The 19,442-nt window shown below is 45.8% G+C and overlaps 2 pseudogenes; both read right to left on the bottom strand.

The window, feature by feature from the left end:
- Positions 1-347: 347 nt before the first annotated feature.
- Positions 348-5,889, bottom strand: LOC109674491 (leukocyte immunoglobulin-like receptor subfamily A member 5; annotated as a pseudogene).
- A 12,247-nt stretch (positions 5,890-18,136) lies between these two features.
- LOC109674492 (leukocyte immunoglobulin-like receptor subfamily A member 5) lies at positions 18,137-19,442 on the bottom strand (annotated as a pseudogene).

The following is a 19,442-nucleotide window of genomic DNA, read 5'->3' as shown; positions in this document are numbered from 1 at the left end:
TCTTTGAGATTCTCCTGGGATTGTCATATTCAGTTCTGAGACTCCACTGCTCTGCATGGTGTCCTGTTACTTATTCATCTTCAGAGTGCATCTCACGTCCTTCTCTGCTGTGTTGAGCCTCAAATAACAGAATCCTGAGGACAGTGATGACCAGGCCAGCCATGCCCAGGCGGGTGAGATTGTCCACTGTTAATCATGGGACTGTGAGGCTTGGGATTGTGGACAATGAGGACATAGAGGTCAGAGCAGGACAAAATTACCGAGGATCACCACATGTCCACCCAGCGCTCCTGATCCCTTGGACAGCACTGTCCCTTTGTGCCCAGCCCTGTATCTGAGAATTCTCGTTACTCAACCATCTTGGGGTCTGACATGTTCTGGGATGGGATGAAGATCTCTGCTGCTTCTGAGAACAAAGAAGAGCAGTAGAACGTGGGAAGTGTTAAAGAGACCTGAGTCTTTGCCCTGGGCTCCACATTCCATTCCAGTGTCTTATTCTCATGACACAATGTCACGTAGATCCTGAACACACCCTCACTCTACCACATCAAGTTTCCCTCTGGCCACCTCATTGCATTCTTCAGCCTCACTGTGCTGTGTGAATTCAGAAATTGTGTTCTCAGTCCTTGGATAGACAGATTTTATCTGATTCCCAAGAGTTTAGAATGAGGGGAGAAATGGTCTCCCAGTTCAGAAATAATGGACCCCTTGTTTTCTCTCTCTTCATATTAGAACACAGGACAATGTAAGTTAATTCCCCTGGAGATGAGTTTCCACTGACTCGCCACTGAAAATCCAGGGTCTGGGTGAGTGGTTGGGGCTTAAGGATCCTGAACATCACAAGCACAAAGGAGTGACAGTCTGGGGCTACCTTCCCTGTACCCCACCCCTTCCAGTTCCTCTTAACCTCATCATGCACTTAGCCTCTTCTTAACTAACCATGATTAACGAGAAACACCTGAAATGTCACATGCACACCTCCTCCCACAAAAGTGTATGCACACATATTCTAAAAACTGGTGATGTCAGTGGTTCCTAAAAACCATATTGCTTATGGAGGTACCTCACAAAAGTATAAACTGAACTAGTGATATCACTCCTGAGTGTATATCTAAAGGAAGTTGTTCCAGGACTTGATAGAGCCACTTGTGCACCCATGTTTATTGTAGCACTATTCACCACAGCCAAGCTTTGGAAACAGTTCAGATGTCCCATGACTGATGAATGGATTAAGAAAATGTGGTGAGGGTGTATGGTGGATGGACTTCATATACGTACATGAAATATAACAAATGTAACTCTTGCAATTGCCTTAAGTGGGGTGGCGAGGGGGTTGATGGGGAGTGGCGATGGGGGCGATATCACTAATGTACAATATAAGCCTAATTGGAATTGTCACTATGAATCACCCACTGTATAACAAATGTATCCTAATAAAAAATTTATAAAAATTAAAAAAGAAATTAACTGGAAACCTTCAAAAAAGTAAACATGGTATATGTGCACAAGGGAGTTTTATTCAGTCATAAAGAAGGTTGAAATTATGCTGTTTGCAGGTAAATGGATGGAACTGGAGAACTTCATGTTAAGTGAGGTAAGCCTGCCTCAAAATGTTAAAGGTCACATATTTTCCCACACATGTGAAAGCTAGAACTGTAAGTTAAATGCATATGTAGATATGTATGATCATGTATGTATATATTCATAAATATAGTGAGAGAGAACAAAATTGTATCAGTGAGTCTGTCTGAGGGGACTTTGTGAGGTGGAAAGGAAATGAAAATGTTAGAGAATGAAAAACATTGAAACAACCAGTCTACATGTGAATATATTACACTCACTGTAAGCTGTTGATATTAGGTGTTCATGGTGATAGAAAAAGTAAGAAATGGGGGAAGTTAATTTGATTAAAGCATGATGTAATCAGACCTGAAGTGCCAAGGTGAAACCTTCTTAGACTATGAATATACACTTAAAAAATAAATGAAGGGCAGGAGGGTAACATAGGTCTTTTGCAGGGGTGGGTTTAAGAGGGAGGGTGGGTATAAGGAAAGGGTGGATGAGGGTGAGTAGGTGCATGTTTTCATATTCATACATGAAAATAGAAGAATAAACCCTGTTGAAAATGTTCTGGGAATGATGGAGGAGGTGAATCTAACTAAGATCCACTGAAAACACATACGTAAATATAACAATATATTCCCCGTACTACTATTATATGCTTATAAAATTGTTATAAAAAGAAAAAAACATATTGCTAATTTTAGAGGTGTATATCTACATTGTTACCAATAACAAACATGTAAAAACATACCATTTGAGCAGTATTGATATGGATAAATATTTGAAAATATGAATCAAATGTAAACTAGATATACAATGTATATAATTATAGATGTGTATACATATGTATGTATACACATACATATGTGCATATATATATATATATATATATATGCACATATGCATAGGTGGTCTGAGATGTCTCCAGGTTGGGTGGGGACCCAGAAAACTCCTGAACAGAGGCCTCCAATACTCACCAGCTGTTGAGATGGGCCCTGAGAATGGGCGTATTGGTACCCCAGAGGGTCCTGCAAATAAAGAATTAGAGCAGAGTGAAGGGGTTGGGGCTGCCCCTAAAGACCCCAGCTCTGCTCACTCCCCTATATCTGTCCTGTGGCTTCCTCAAGGAACACTCACTGCCCATAGAGCAGTGTAGGTCACAATAAAGGGGAGGGAGTACACATGCCTGGGTAGATCCTGCCATCCTACTCCTCTCTGAGTTCTCCCCCTCTATCTGTCTCACTCCCAACCATGTTCAGAGCTGTTCTTGGAGCAGGCCCCTGAGTGAACCTCTGAGCTCAGAGTGGACAGGCTCTGGGGTCTCACATGAGAGAAGGTGCATCAGAGGGTCACTGGGGGAATGAGCTATGAGAACTCTGTAAGTGCCCCTGAGGGATAAGGTCACAGCAGCCATGGAGAATTCTGCTTAGTGCTGCTGAGTTCAGGACTTTGACATGATATGAGGGGGGAATTTTGGCTGCCCCCTCCTTGTAGAGAAGGAAAGTGTCCATCAGCTCTGTGACCGACATGACATGGTCACATTTTCTCCTGAGGACACTGTGGGGCCAAGATGCCCTGAGAGGGAGGTTCTAACAGAGAGCTGTCCTAGATACAAGGAGGGTGATGTGCATCACCACCTTCTCCTCAGCTGAGACCTCACATGGCATGTCTCTGAGGATCTACCTCTCTCTGTCTTTCTTTTCTCTGACTCTTCCCCTCCCCATTCCTACCCAGTCTCCATGTCCCCCTCCTGAGGGCCACATCACCTTTGAGGCCCTGGTTAGAATCTGGTCTCTCACTGACACTGTTGGACTCTGCACCTGTGATCAGAATGTCCAGGAGCTCATTGGGGGTCAACACATGGAGCAGAGGCAGTGTGCACCAGAGCATCTGTATTTGTCCCCATAGGATCCTCTCACAGGTCTCAGAGGGAAGTTGGCCTCAGAGAGCCCAGCCTAGGGCTACCAGCCAGCATGCTTGGTGAGGTCAAGTTCCCCTTCCTCGGACAGACAGAATCTGTCACAGCTGGTGACAGAGTGACACTGGAGGATCAAATTCTCTCCATGAGTAAATTCAGGATCCTTCTGGGTCAGGAAGGATGGCTTCCTGGAGGGTGATGAGCTGAGTGATGAGGGACCATTTCCTGTCTCAGTTCTTCTTTATTCAGAGTCTCTGACTCAGTATCCCTGATCTACCTCAACATCAGCTAGTGGCAAAGTATTAGGGATTCAAAAAATAATTCTGTCAAAAATTAAGCTACTTCACCTGAGACCAGGAGCTCCAGGAGGTCACTGGGTCCCGACCACACCTGGGATTTGTTCTTGTAATAACTGTAGCATCTGAACATCTATCTGTGGCTGGGGGACAAAGGGATCACAGGAAATAAGGCCTGGAACTGTGCACTGGAGTGTCACTGTGAGTCCAGGGTCCAGGAGAGCTTGTGTTCTCCTTCATGAGTCAGAATGAACCTACCAAATCCCTGCCAGGAAGTACACTGGAGGGTCACCATTCTTCCTGAGGTCACCACAGGGCCTGCAGAGCCAAGAGGCTGGGTTTGCTGTAGACTACTAGGACCAAAGGAAGCAGTGTGTTAAATGGGTTCACACTTCCCACATTATCCCCAGGGATGGACTGTGGAAGGGAGGGAGACCCCTAAGAGCAGACCCCCTTCTTGGGGGCAGAGCCTGGGGCTGGAAACCTGAGTGTCCTCTCACCTGTCACAACCAGCTCCAGTGGGGGGTCACTGTGTTCTTACCAACCAGCTCGCTGTGATAGCTACAGTAATATCACCCTGCATAGTTCTCTGACATGGATGGGATGGAGAACTTAGCATTGTTTCTGGGATGCAGTGGCTTCTCTCTGTCCCAGGATGCTGAGCTTCCCTCTTCATGCAGATGGTACTCCTGAGCCCCCAGGGTCCCCTCACACCAAATGATCACAGCACTCCCTCTGGTGATCACAGACCCTGGCTCAGACCCAAGGACTGGTTTGAGGAGGATTCCTGCAAGGAAATTAAGGGATAGGCCACAGACTCCCCCTTCTTATTCCAGCTCTCAGTCCAGTACCCTCCAGACACCTCCAGCATCAGTCACACTTGCCATTCTCCACTCCCACTACCCTTGTCCCCAGTGATGAGGAAGGACAGCCTGGGAACACACTCTCCCGCCTGCACTTGGGTCTTTGGTTTCATGCTAAGCCCTGGAAGAGAGTTCCTTGTGAGTGGTTTGCCCCTGAAGCCTGAGCAGATTCTCTGCTCCCTGGAGCATTCTCAGGCCATGGGGTCTCCTGATGGGCCTCACAGATGGCAGTGGTTTGAGACTTCTCCCAGACAAGGGTATCTTAGGGTACAAGATACCCTTGACAAGATGTCCCTAAGACAAGGGTATCTTAGGGACAAGATACCCTTGTCCCTAAGGTCTCACTGAGGCAGAACAAGACTGTGAGGGTGAGGGTCATGCCATCTCCACCCATGACTCTAGCTGTGCAGATGGATGAGGCCACATAGACATAGAGGATGTGGCATTGAAATCTGGGTTTTGCCTGTTAGAGGACTGTTACATCAGCATCCCTACAGGAAGAGTAACTCCCCTTTTCAGAAGACTAGTTTTTACGGCCCTATGGGTGGCACCAGGGCTGGCACTAGACTCTATGCAGACACTTTCAACAGAAATGGGGTCTCCCCATCTCCATCCATATTCATTGATTTGTTCTCATCTCACACGCAGAGAGCTAGGATACAGGAGCAAATAAACCTGGTGCCTTCAGGGTGACTGAAGTCTGGTCATTCCCTCTCAAGCCCTGATGTAGTCACATTTACTCCTTCAGCTTATCCACTGCATTGTGTTGTGGGGTCCTTACCATGGCCAGTCAACTCCCCAGCCCTGCGGATGCTGTTGGGCATTTGCAGGTCTCTGCTGCAGAGAAGAAGCAGAGCAGAAGAGACACAGAGAGCACCTGACCATGCAGTTCATGTGGAGCTTCATCATGGGGATAAGCACAGAGGAGAAGCAGGGACATGTGGAAGGAAACACGGCTCTTCTCTGTGCTCTGGTTGTGGGTTTCCTTTGCTAAACTGTCCCCTCCATGGACTTTCTTTTTCCTAGCAACAGCATCCCCAACTCCATCTCACTAAAATAGATTCTGAGGCATTCTCAAGTCCTCTGTGATCCTGTCTCCCAGGGCAGAATTCTTCTGGTTGGGTGGGGGCTAATTTGTATTTTCTACCTGCTCACCACTCACTGCCTGGGCCATCTTGAGGATGGACACCTGTCTCTGAGCCTCAGTTTCCTCCTTTTCATCCTGCACTTCATTCCTCAGAGTGGTCATCACTCAGTGGTGTCTGGGACATGGAGAGGCTCAGCCATCATTAATTTCCAGGGCAGGATGGAATATGGGTTTGGGACATGAGAGGTTCATGGTGTTGTACAATGTAGGTCCCCTAGAATGGTCCTTATCTGCTCTGAGCTCTAGAAATGGTCCATGTAGTATGTGTGAAACCTGTAAATCATCACAGTCATGAACAAAAGGAGAAACAAAACTTCCCCAAATGGAGAAGAATCCACACCAAAGACAGGGGGCAGAGGTGGTGCCACAGGATTCTAGGATCATCCTGAAGATCTTAGTGAGAAACCTCAGTAAGAGCAGGTTTCCTCCATTGTGTGGGATGGAATTGAAGACAGGGTTCCAGGTGAGGGTTTATAGCTGAGTGTCTCCTCCCCTGTGTTTGCAGATGGCACTGGGCTTTCTCAGCTCACTGTCCATGGCCCATGGTCAGCAATGAGCCTCCTCCCTATGTGTGTAAATCAGATTAACTCAGGTGCTGTTACCCATGGTGTCTGTCTCACGTGTGAGTGTGAGGGTCACGTTGGACCCATCCCTGCCAGGCACAACCATGAGAAGGTGCTAAGTTGGGAAGAGGGGATGTCACAGGGCAGGTGAACCATCCCCCATCAGGTTGGAAGATGAGGTGCAGGGCAGAAAAGACACCCAACAGGAATGGAGAGCACACAGCAGGCTACAGGTGAAACAGGCATCAGAAGTGATTAGGGAGGTGTGATAGTGGAGGAAAGGAGTGAGTCGAAGTGATGTAGTAAAAACAATTCTGATCAGTGTGGCACTACTTTTTGCTTTTTATTATATTATATTTTATTTTTGTGCTGGGGAATTATTTTCCTTATATTCTTTTGTAAGTTGACATTGGATTTTATTAGAACAATACTGGATTACCTTCTTAAGATACATGTTGTTTAATTTCCATGTGTTTGTGATCTTTCCTGCTTCTCTTTTGTTATTGATTTCTGGCTTCATACCATTGTCATCTGCAAAGATACGTGATGTGATTTGAATCTTCTATTCCCTCAGAAGGTTTTGTGACCCCTGTGCTCTGTCCTGGAGAGTGGTCTGGTGTCTGTGAGGGGACATGTTCTCTGCCTGTGTGGGCTGGGTGTTCTTACCGTCTGTCAGGTCCATCAGGTCTGCAGTCCTGTTCATGTGCCCTGCTTTCTTATTGATTTTCTCTCTGTGTGGCTGACATTGAAGTGGAATGTCGACTTCTCTTATTATCTTCTTTCTTCCTGTTTCTCCCTTCACATCATCAGTGTTTGCCTTTTATACTTGTGTGCTTTGATTTTGGATGGATATATATATATATATATATATATATATATATATATAGATAGATAGATAGATAATTGTTATATTTTCTGATAGATTGATCCTTTTGTCATTATTTAGTGACTTTTTCTCTGGTGACAAATGTTGACTTAAAGTCTATTTTGTCTGTCATAAATATACCAACTCCTGCTCTTTTGTTATCATTTGTGTAGAATATTCTTTTCTACTCTTCTCCTTCAGCCTATGTATGTCCTCACTTCTACAAGGAGTCTTAGGAGCTAGGTGTGGTGGCACCTGCAGTCCATGATATTCAGAAGACTGAATTAGGAGCATTACTGGAATCCAGGAGTTCAACACCAGCTTGGGCAGCATAATGAGTCCTCATCTCAAAAACTGATATAAAGTAAAACCAGGAAACAATGTCCTCCAATTTAAAGGGAGTCTATTGTGGACAGTACATAGCTGCAACTTGTGTTTGGATGTGTTCAACTCCTTGTATCTTTGATTGGAGAGTTGGATCTGTCTATGTCTAGAACAACTACTGGTAGGTGAGGAGTTCCTGTTGCCATTTTAAAGTTATTTTCTGTCTCATAGCATTTTGTCTGTCTTTTCTTTCTTGCTATCTTCCTTTGCTATATTTTGTAGTGACATGGTGTGATTCTTTTCTTTTTTTTTCTCTTGTGCATCTTCTGTAGATATTTTCTCTGTGTAACTAAAGGTTTACATTACACATCAGTCTTTCCTATGCTGATGACAGCTTGACTTCAAGGCATATAAAAACTATATGTCACTTCTCCTTCACATTCTCACATCACTGGTGCCATAATTCACATCTTTTTATATCGTTCTTTCATTAGTACATGTTTGTAGTTAGGAATATTAATGTGTTTGTTATATATTAGCATTAAAGTGATTTACATATCCCATTACACCCTACGATATTCTGCATTTGCCTACCTACCTATGACCATTATTAGAGAGCTTTATACTTTCACTTGTTTTTTTTGTTGTCCAGGTGTTTTGTGGTTGTTGCAGGGCCTGGTATTGACTGAGGGTCTCACCATGCAAGACAAGACTCAACTGAGCCTGAACACAGCTCTCGTGGTTCTGGGTAGCTTCCTTGGGTTTAAAGATGAAGATTTCCATTCATTGTTTGTTTTAATGCAAGTCTAGTAGTAATGAACTCCCTCAGAATATGTTTGTCTTCCATTTTTGAAGGAAGACATTTCCATATTTCAACCCTCCTAATTTTTGCTATGCATAGAAAGAAATAAAATCAGGTGCTTACAAGATGTCTGACTCCTGTGATACAGAAGCATTACTCACAGTAGCCAGAGTGTGAAAGCAAACTAAAATCCCATTGGTGGACCAGTGAGTGAACATAATGTGGTTTATACTCACAACAGAATGTGATTACACTTCCAGAAAGAAAGAGATCCTGCCATATTTGACAATAAGGATGACACAGTGGAATAGCCCAGTCACATAAGGACAAAAATTGCATGATGTCACTTAAGTAAGGGATCTGAAGTAGTCAAATTCATAAAAACAGATCACACATGGTGGTTTTGGGGTCTTTGGGTGGTGGGGTTAGGAGTTTATGTTCAATATGGATAAAGTCACCATTAGATACTGTGAATAAGTTCTAGAGATCTGCTGCACAACAGGATTCCTGTAATTCACAATAATGTATTGAGAATTTAAGTTTTCTAGATGGAAGCTTTCTTGTTAAGCTTACATAACACAATAAAAATTGGGTAAAAATTCACCTGAAGCCAGGTGTTGTGGCTCATGCCCATAAAGAATCCTAGCTACTTAAGAAGCAGTTATCAGGAGGATCAAGGTTCGAAGTCAGCTTGGGCAAATAGTGAGACACTTTCTTGAAAAAAAACTTTCATAAAACAAGGACTGAGTCGCTCAAGGTGTAGGCCCTGAATTCAAGCCTAAGTACCACAAAAATATTGACCTGAGGCTGGGCATTGTGTTCCATTTCTACAATCTTGGCACTCAGGGGTCTGAGGCAAGAGGATCATGAGCTTGAAGACTGGGAATGTAGCATGATGCTGCCTAGAAATTCATTTATGATCAATTCATAGCTGAAATAGTGAACATTAAATTGGAATAAAATATTGATTAAAGTTTATGGAATTCACCACACTGAGAACATAAATTTAAAAATAGAACAGATGAATAAAATGCACCAGAAAGGGAATGAAAGAAGGAAATAGACGCCTGTCACATTCCAGGTGGAAACAAATGGAAGCATTAGGCAATATTTGCAGAAGAAGTGGCTATTTTTATAGAAATGAAGACAGAATAAGAATTTAGTGCAAGAATGTCACAGTTTGGAACTTGAATGTCCCCAGAGGCTCCTGTGTTGAAGGTGTGGTCACAGCATGTGGTGCTATTGGAGTTCCTAACACTTTGGGGTTGTTAGGAAGTGGGCTTAGGGGACGGGAGTTAGGTCATGGGGTCACGCCTTCAAAGGGTATATTAGGTCACCAGCCTATCCAATCTGTGCTTCCAGCTGCCATGAGGTGAGCAGCTTTACTCCACGATGTGCTCCCTGCCATGACGTGGGCCTGGTCACTGGCCCACAACCAACAGAAACAAATGACCATGGATTGAAGCCTATACACCATGAAGCAAAATAATTCCTTTCCCTTTTAAATTGATTTCCTCAGGAGTTTTGTCACAGCAATGGAAAACTGACAACATGTTAATGTGATTCTGTTTTGTACTTTTTTGGGGATTAGTGATGTGGAGACACTTTTCATATATATGGGTCATTTGTGTCTCTTCTTGGGGATGCCATCCTGCATTTATGGATCAGAAACATTGTATTGCTAAAATTCTCATAAGACCCTAAATGACCTACAGATTCAATGCAATCCCTTCAAAATCCCAGTGACATGTTCTAGGCAAGTTAAAAAGCAATCCTAAGATTCATATGGATACACAAATTCAGTAAAATGGTGGGTTACAATTTTCCTCCATGTGAATCATTGAATGAGAAGCACTGGAAAGATTACATTCCAAAGAGAGTTGAGAGATAAAAGATCAGGAATCAAGAAAGAGGTGAGAGGACCCCAAAAAAGCATGGAGAGTCAGAAAGGCAGCTCAGATAATAGAAAGAAAAAGTCTACAACTCAAACCCTGGCTCCCAGAGTGTGGGAGGGAAAGATGAGACATCACAGACAAGGTCAGCCAGGAAGCCATGGTGACAATACACTGGGATTCCTAGATGTAGGAGGAACCCACAATTCTCTCAGGTCTCATATCCAGAGGGGGACTTGTTGTGACAGGGAGTCCTCCTTCATGGCAGACCAGCATTGGAGAAGGAGTCCATTTTGGTAGTAATCACAGCCCATATCTCAGATGCCATAGCCAGGCACCATCTTCAGATTTCCAAGAGAGAGGCTTGTGGAGTTGGGGATAATTGGTCATGGACCCACTGAAAATTTTAGGAAGCAGAGACCTTTGGTTATAGAGAGTACAGTGGTTGGTGGTGCTGCCCACTGTGACCAGGAGCAACTCTCTTACTGTGAATTTCCTCAGAGACTACAAGCCCCAAGCTGTGGCCAGTGATTGCATGTCCTCTGGAGATGCATCCCTGCCACTTATGGTTTGCTGGTAAGTGGGGCAGAGAGCTCTGAACTTTGGTCCAGTGAATTACTTCACTTACTGGATCACCTCCCCAACACGTGTGGTTTGCTATTGGGTAGATTGAGAGCTTTGAACCCAGGTTCCAGGGATCACTTGGTTTCCACAGCCTCCTCCTTTCCACAGTGTGTTTCACTGCTAAGAATCATAAGGAGAGTGTCAGGTCCCTTTGGCTATCACCCTCCAGAACTTGCTTTCCTCCACTGTGAAACAGATGGCAAAAAGTACCTCTCTCTTGGGCACCAGGGTAGGAATTTAAGTAATAGTAGATCATTGTTAAACACTGTCCAAATACTGTTGATGTTAATAATGAGCCTTTGTTGTACACATCTATTTTATGTTTATTTTTCCTATAAGTGTGCTGGCATGAAGTGGGTTGAGGTCATTTAATGTTCTAATTGAAAGCTCTTATCCCCTTCCCTGGGTCCCTGGCTGCCTTGACAGAAGAAATGCCAGCCAAGCAGATGCAGACTGCCCTCATTCCAGGTCCACCTTGAGGAATTGAAACGACAACCAGCGCTGGCTGTTGAAGCACAGCTCAGCACTGGAAGGCAATGCCTGTGTAAGTAGCTAGCACCACATGTTTTGCTACTACAATCCTGGCTGAATTATTGAGGCCAGTCACTTCTACTCAGGCCACAGGGGGACCACTTCTTTTTCTTGGGTGTCTGGGAGAAGACCTGTGACTTGCGTAAACATTTTCCTTCTCTTCCATAAGAGACTGCCATAATTGGTGACAGGTCTGTGCCAGGATTGGTGCAAATATAATCCTACATTTACATGGCTGTATGCAAATACCTGTCAGAAACCCATTCTGTATACATCAGCAGACTTTGGCTCACATTGTGAGTAGCCAGAGGACAACAGGTCCAGGTGTGGCAATAGCAGGTCCAATGAAGACTTCTCACAAGTGACTTCCTTTCCTACTTCTGATTTCATCATTAATAGAGCATCTGAACTAGTAACAGGAAGAAAGAAGAGAATGTGCAGTGGTAGAGACCACAGCAGGGCAGTGAGAGCAGAACTGACACTAGGTGATCAGGCTCAGAGGCAGCTGCTGACAGGAAATCCAGATCCTGATCCCATTGTTGACTCTGCCAAGAGTTCTTGTCACCTGCTCCTACCTTTTGTGTCCTCTATGGGATTGCACAAAGCAGCCAAGGGCCTGGGATAACTGAGGAACTTCTCTTTGCCTACCCAGAATTTCTATAGAGGTAGAGCAGAAGGACCCCAGCCAGCTGTCTTGTAGAACCTGCACTGGAAAATGTGGGCTGTGGTTCTCAAATATCCTCATTTGGGATTGAAAGCACCTATGTGTTGGCTGGGTGTGGTGGCTTGTGCCTCAAATACCACCTACATGAGAGGCAGGGATAGGAGGATGGTGGATCAAGACCAACCTGGGGGAAAAAATCAAGACCCTACTTCAAAGAACAAGCCAGGCATGGTGTGACCCTCTATCACCTAGCAGTGTGGGAAGAATAGGTATGTGGATCATGGTCCCACACCTACCTGGGGAAAATTTGAGACCTAATCTGAAAAATAACTAAAGCAAAAGTTTAAATTCCTGTAAAGTTGTAGAGGAATTGCCACTCAAGACCGAGGCCTTGAGTTTAAAACCTCAGTATCAACAACAACAAAAATGTTTACAGATGCAAAAGCAGAGAAACAATTGTGCAGAAGATGCTGAACAGGGCTTTTTTTTCTTATTTGGAATTACTTAGAAGTTTTTAAAATTGTTTATTCATTTTTTTCATATGTGCACACGTTGTTTGGGTCATCTCTCTCCCCTGCCCCTCGTCCCCTCTCTTTCCCCCCATCCCCCTTGCTACTAGGCAGAACCTATTCTGCCCTCTTCTCCAATTTTGTTGAAGAGATGACATAAGAGATAATAAGGAAGACATAGCGTTTTTGCTATTTGAGATAAGGATAGGTATACAGAGAGATTCCTAGACTAGCTTCCATGTGCATGTGTATTACAATACAAATTGGTTCATCTCTACCAGACCTCTTCACTACTTCCTGGTCACCTCCCCATAGTGGCCTCTGTCAGTTTTTGATAACTTTATTCACTCTGGACAGGACTTTTTTGAAGGCCCAGCACACAAACACCCAGATAGCTTTGGGGTGGTGGCTGATCTTGCCTGGGACTATGATGATCCTCAGAACAGGGTTCAGTGACTGGCAAGGGTGATCTTGCAGGCCTCCACTGACAACTTGGAGTCACCCTCCTTCCTTCTTCTTTGCATTCACAGATGGGTCATTTGTTCTCCACAACTGGTCCTTGGATGTGAGCTGAGCTGACTGGAGTTTCTGGGTGCTCACCAGGTGGTGGGGTCTTTTGCTGGGTCTGTGCCTCATGCTCTGGTTGGTGTCCATCTTGTCTCTGCTCCTTCAGTGGTAGGGTCATTTATTGCTGACTGAACATCCCCTTAGTTCCAGTGGGTCTGCATATCCATGAGTACCTGCTCTTCAAAGGTGTGGATTTGGGTAAGGTGTGGTGTTTTGATATGCAATTTTGGCAGCCCTTCTGCCCAATGGATTCTTGCCAGATCCATTGTCGCATTTTTTTAAGCCATGTACACTCAAAAGCTTTTCTGGTTTTGTGGTGGGTTCTTTATTGTTGTTATTCTGAAGACAGGCACACAATCAAGATGAGACTCTCTCTCTCCCCCTAGTGATTTTCTTCATAATTGCTCATTTTAATTTTTTGTTTTATTATTCATTTAAATATTCTTATATTATTGTCATACTGGGGGTACACTGTGACATTTATAAAAGTGCTTACAATATATCATAGTCAAATTCACGTCTCATCATTCTCCTTTGTATCCCCTCCCACCTTGTTAGAACAGTTTCAACAGGTCTCATTTTTTCCATTTTCATACACAAATACATATTACTTCCACTATATTCACTCTCCTTCACCTTGTCCCTAATCCTGTGCTCTCCCATTGGTACCACCTCCAATAGGGCCCATTTTTACCTTCCTTAATTCCTTCATTTTTGAAAAAAAGGCATTTCTGTGCAAGATAGCCTCATAGGGAATTAATTGTTCCCTTTTAATTTGACAGAAGAGAGCATATGACCTCTCCTGAGGGCAGGGATACTGGTAAGTTCCATCTCACAAGGGGCTCATGGTTCTCCTGGTGCCTGTGTGTGTCTGTGAGGGTACACACGTGTGTAGATGTGGGTAGGTGAAGCCATTCTGCCCTCACTGTCTTAATCCTTGATCCACACACTCCATCAGCAATCACGGACCCCAACTTCACTAGTCAGATGAACAGATTCAGGGTTCCTATGTGCAGCATTGCTATAGCGAATGTGATATGTGTATGATTTTAGCCATGGGTGCAAAACACATGTGCACATCAGCTCCTCACAGTGCACACCTTGAACATGTGCAGTCTTGTTCAATTAGACACCTTTGTGGCTCTCCTTTCCCCCTTTCATCATCTGTCAAGGCAGCGAAGGGATAACATGTCTGTGTGCCCAGGACCACCACAGGGCTGTGGATGTTCATTGCATAAAAATGCCCACTGATGCACCAAGAGCTGCCTAATGGGGATAATGGGCTCAGCTCTCAGCTTCTGACAGCCCAGACTCAGAGTCAGTGCTGGGGTCTAGAGAGGATGTTGATTCCACCAAGCCGCTCCTGAAAACAAAGTGGATTTTCCCAGAAGATGTCTGAAATCAGCTGAGCAACTGAGACCTGGTAATGAAAACAGCTGAGCAGCTGTGAAAACAGCCAGGAGACTGCAGCTGGGTCTCTGGAAACAGCCAGGAGACTGTTCTTGCGTCTGTGTAGTTGACTTGGATCTCCCTATGGAGAACAGCCCAGAATATCAGTGGGGAAGGCGTTTTATTCAGGGAGGATGGTGGTGAAAATCACATACCAAAGAGAGAATATGGTATTTGGTGCCCTTGCCTTACACCTGTATTCCTAGCTAGTCAGGAGGCAAAAGATCAGGACGGTCATGGCTCAAGGAGCAGCCAGGGCAAATAGTTCCCAAGATCCTATCTTGAAAATATCCAACACACACACACACACACACACACACACACACACAGTTTCAGTGGAGCTCACTCAAACTTCTGTACAAACATTACACACACACACACACACACACACACACACACAGTTTCAGTGGAGCTCACTCAAACTTCTGTACAAACATTACACCATCATCTCTAGAGCTTGTCATTTTTCCAGTCTGAAACTCTGTCCTATGAGACACCAACTGCCTGCTCTCCTCCCCAAACCCTGAGCACTAGTGCTCAACCTTCTGTCTCCTGGAGATGAACTTCTCTATCTGCCTCATGTAATAGGAACCACACAGGGTTTGTCACAGTGCTGCTGGAGGATGTCACTCAGTACACTGTCTTCAAGGCTCTTCTGTGCCCTAGTTAATTTCTATTTAAGATGAGGTGGTAACCAGGCTGGGGATTTAGTTCACTGGAGGACTGACTGCCTTGTGCACACAAAGCACTGAGTTTGGTTCTGAGATCCCCACAAAGGTAGAAAAATATCTATCACATGTCTACATTATTAAATCTCTGTGGTCATTGGATTGCTTTTATTTTTATTATTGTGAATAGGAAGATGGGTGTATGACAATCTTTCCTTGTATTTCTTTGGTTATCTATGGAGAACTGGAATTGCCAAGTAAAGGCAATGCTTTATTTAAGTATTTTGAGAACCCATTTGGAGCAGTTGTTGTAGTCTGATTTCATTTGTATCTGAGGAAGCCAAAAACTGAAGAGAAAAGTGGGTTATTATTATTGCAACCCCACAATGACACCTGTGACCAGAGCAGAAGGACTATTAAGAAGATTCCCAAAGCAAAGGGAGAGATGCATGAGCAACAAGTAATGTCTGCAATGGATTGTTATTTTTGGGGGCCAAGGGACCCACCAGGTGTGGATTAAGGACTGTGTTCTAGGGTTCCTATGGATGTGTCCATGTGTCCTGTCCATAACTTGCCCAACTGCTCCTCCTCCCCCATCAGTTTCAGCATCTTCCCTGTTTCCAAGTCAGGTCTGGAAACCACATCCTGCTGGCCCATCCAGTTCTCCCTCTTCTTCCCACACATCCACAGGGACAGGTGCTGGGGGCTCAATACAGAGCTGTGTGCCATGGCAGCTCTCATGAGAAAATATGAATGATTTGAAATTTAGAAAGAGACAAGCTGTACACTTTCACCACTTTTAACCAAGATCATAACAGAAGCTAGACACAGTGGAACACACCTGTATTCCTAGCATTCAGGAGGCAGAGGCTGGGCCACTGCAAATTCAAGACCAGCCAGGGAACAGAGTGAGACTGTCTGAAAACACCAAGAGCTGGGAGTTTAAATCAGTGGAACAGCACCTGCCTGGAAAGCCAAGATTCTGGCTCAATCTTTAGCTCCAAAAAGAAAGAATTAAAAGATTGTAATGGAAGCCCTATCAAAAGCATTACAGAAGAAAAAGGAATCCTAACTGGAAAGAAAGAATTCAAATTGTCCTGCATATGGGACCATCACTGTGCCTGTCCCTTGCACAATGTCACTGTCACTGTGCAGAGGGGACAGGCCCACTGAATAATTGTGTCCTGGAGGCTGCCCTGGGAGGCTTCCTCTGCCAGGTGGTCACAGCCATATTAGGCATTGGAAGAAGTTTGAAGGTCTGGGTCAGGCTACTCCTTTACACTTGGAGAAACTGAGCCCCACATGAGGGAGGGGCTTGTCCAAGTCAGTGTCTCCAAGGAGGCTGCACCAATCCCAGAACTCAGATTCTGTTCCCCTGCACTCAACCTCCTACCAGAGCCCTTCCCTTTCCTGTCTGGGGTCCTGAGTCAATGGGGTGAAGGAATGATGCTCAGGACCTCTGGGGTTGGCTAAGAGGTGAGTGAGTGAGCATCTTGCTCCCTGTGTTAACCTGGCTACTTTTCCCTCAGCTTAGGTCCCCAAATTTCCCTCTGTCTTGACTTCACCCTCATGGCACCCAGGTTCTGAATTCCTGTACCTCATGGATTCTGACACACTGATATGTGACCCACAGCCCCCTGGACACAATCAGAGCTGGCACAGGAGTGAGGGCTTAGGTGGTCTAAAATGTCTCCAGGCAGCTTGGGGACCCAGAGAATTCCCTGAACAGAAACCCCAAAGACTCACCAGCTGTTGAGATGGGCCCTGTATATGGGAGTGTTGTTACCCCACAGGGTCCTGTGAATAAGGAGAATAGGGTGAGACACTGGGGCTGCTTCTGAGCACCCCAGATCTTCTCACTCCCCTACATCTGCCTTGTGGCTTATTCAAGGACCTCCCACAGCCCGTTTGGCACTTTAGGTTCCAATGAACGGGAGTTGGTCACGTGTCTGGGAGGACACTGCTACCTTACTCCTCTCTGAGGAGTGCTCCTCCTATGTCTGCCTCACTCTCAACCAAGTTCAGAGCTGTCCTGGGGCAGGGCCCTGAGTGGCCTGTTGAGCTCAGAATGGACAGGCCCAGGGGTCTCACCTGAGACCAGGAGCTTCAGTGGGTCACTGGGATGTGACAAAAGTTAAGAGGATGAGCTATGGGAGAATCATTGCACACCTGAGGGCTGAGGTCACAGCTTTCATGGAGAATTCTGCCCAGTGTTGCTGAGCTTGGAACTTTGATAAGAGATGGGAGTGGCGCACTCAGCTGTCCCATCCTTGGACAGAAGGAAAGTATCCATTGAGCTCCATTACTGACACAGCAGGGTCACATCCTTTCCTGAACACTGTGGTGCCAAGCTGCACCAGGAGGGAGGGTCTATCAGGGAGCTGTCCTAGATAGAAGGAGGGTGATGAGTATCCCCACCTTGTCCTCAGCTGAGACCTCACAGGGCATGTCTCTGAGGATCTACATGTCTCTGTCTCTCTTTTCTCTGACTCTTCCCCTCCCCACTCCTACTCAGTTTCTGTGTCTCCATCCCGAGATCCACATCACCTCTTAAGGCTCCTCCAGCAGGCCCTGTGCAGAGTCTTGTCTCTGACTGACACTGATAGGCTCTTTCCCTGTGATTAGAATGCCCAGTGTGTGCTGGAGGTCAACAACCTGGAGGAGAGTCTGTGTGCAACATGGCATTTGTACTGGATCCTATGGGAGCCACTCACAGGACCCAGGAGGAAGTTGGCATCAGAGATCCCAGCCTGGAGCTGCCAGCTAGGATGCTGTCTGAGGTCAAGTTCCCCATCCTGGGACAGAGAGAATCTGTCATAGATGATGACAGAGTGACCCTCGAGGATCAGGTTCTCTCCATGAGTGAAGACTCAAGGGCCTCCTGGGTCAGGAGGAATGGCTTCCTGGATCCCAGTGGATCGAAGATGAGCCAGTGGATGAGGGTCCATTGCCTGTTTTAGTTATTCTCCACTCTGGGTCTCTGACTCAGTTTCTCGGCACTCCCTCAGCTTCAGCTAATGGCAAAGTGTTAGGGATTCAAAAATAATTGTGTCAAAAATTAAGCTACCCCACCTGAGACTAGGAGCTCCATGGGATTGCTGGGTCCTGACCACTCCTTGGATTAGTTCTTGTAATAACCATAGCATATGACCATCCACCTGAGGCTGGGAGTAACAGGGACAACAGGGAAGAAGGCCTGAAACTGCCCACTGGGGCGTTGCTGGGAGTCCAGGGTCTAACAGGGATTGTGCTCTCCTTCTTTAGTCAGAATGAACCTGTTAAATCACAGCCATGAGCCACACTGGAGGGTCACGTTCCCTTCTGAGGTTATCACAGGACTGGGCAGGGCTGAGAGGCTGGGTTTGCTGTAGTAGACTCTGAGAAGAGAATGAGGCAGTGTGTTAAATGGGCTCACACCTCACACACTGTACTCAGGGCTGGGCTGTGAGAGGGGGACACCCCTAGGTCTAGAACCCTTTCCTGGAGGCAGATGCTGGGGCTGGGACCCCTGAGTGTACCATCACCTGTCACCATCAGGTTCAGGGGTTCACTGAACTTTGAAGAGCCAGCACGGCTGACATAATAACAGAGATATCGTCCTGCATCCTGCTCTGTCATGGATGAAATGAACAACTTGGCCTTTTTCTGGGCTGCAGAGGAGTCTGTCTAATCCAGGTCTCTGGAGCTCCCTCTTTATTCAAATGGTATTCCTGGGCCTCCAGGGTCCCCTCACACCAGATGGTCACAGGAATCCACTGGGTGATTACAGAACATGGCTCAGCCCAGAGGGTTGGTTTGGGGAGGGTCCCTGCAAGGAAATCAGAGGCTGGGTCCTAGGATATCCCACCTCCTATCCCAGCTCTCATCCCAGTACCTTCCAGGCACTCCCAGGATCAGCCACATCTGCTGTTCTCCATCCTCACTACCCTTGTCCCCAGTGATGTGGAAGGATAGCTGAGGACACACTCACCTGCCAGCACTTGGGTCTTTGGTTTCACCCTCAGCCCTGGAAGAGAGTTCTCTGTGAGGTTTGTCCCTGAAGCCTGAGCAGGTCTTCTCCTCCCAGGAGCCTAATGAGCCCCTGGAGTCTCCTCACAAATCAGGTGAGGCTGTGGTTTGAGATTCCTCCCAGACAACGGTACCCATTTTCCCTCCTGTCTCACTGAGGCAGAACAAGGCTGTGAGAGTGAGGGTCAT

Source organism: Castor canadensis, chromosome 16 (assembly GCF_047511655.1).
Source record: "Castor canadensis chromosome 16, mCasCan1.hap1v2, whole genome shotgun sequence".
NCBI classification, from domain to species: Eukaryota; Metazoa; Chordata; class Mammalia; order Rodentia; family Castoridae; genus Castor; species Castor canadensis.
This window is presented reverse-complemented; position numbering and strand designations above follow the sequence as displayed.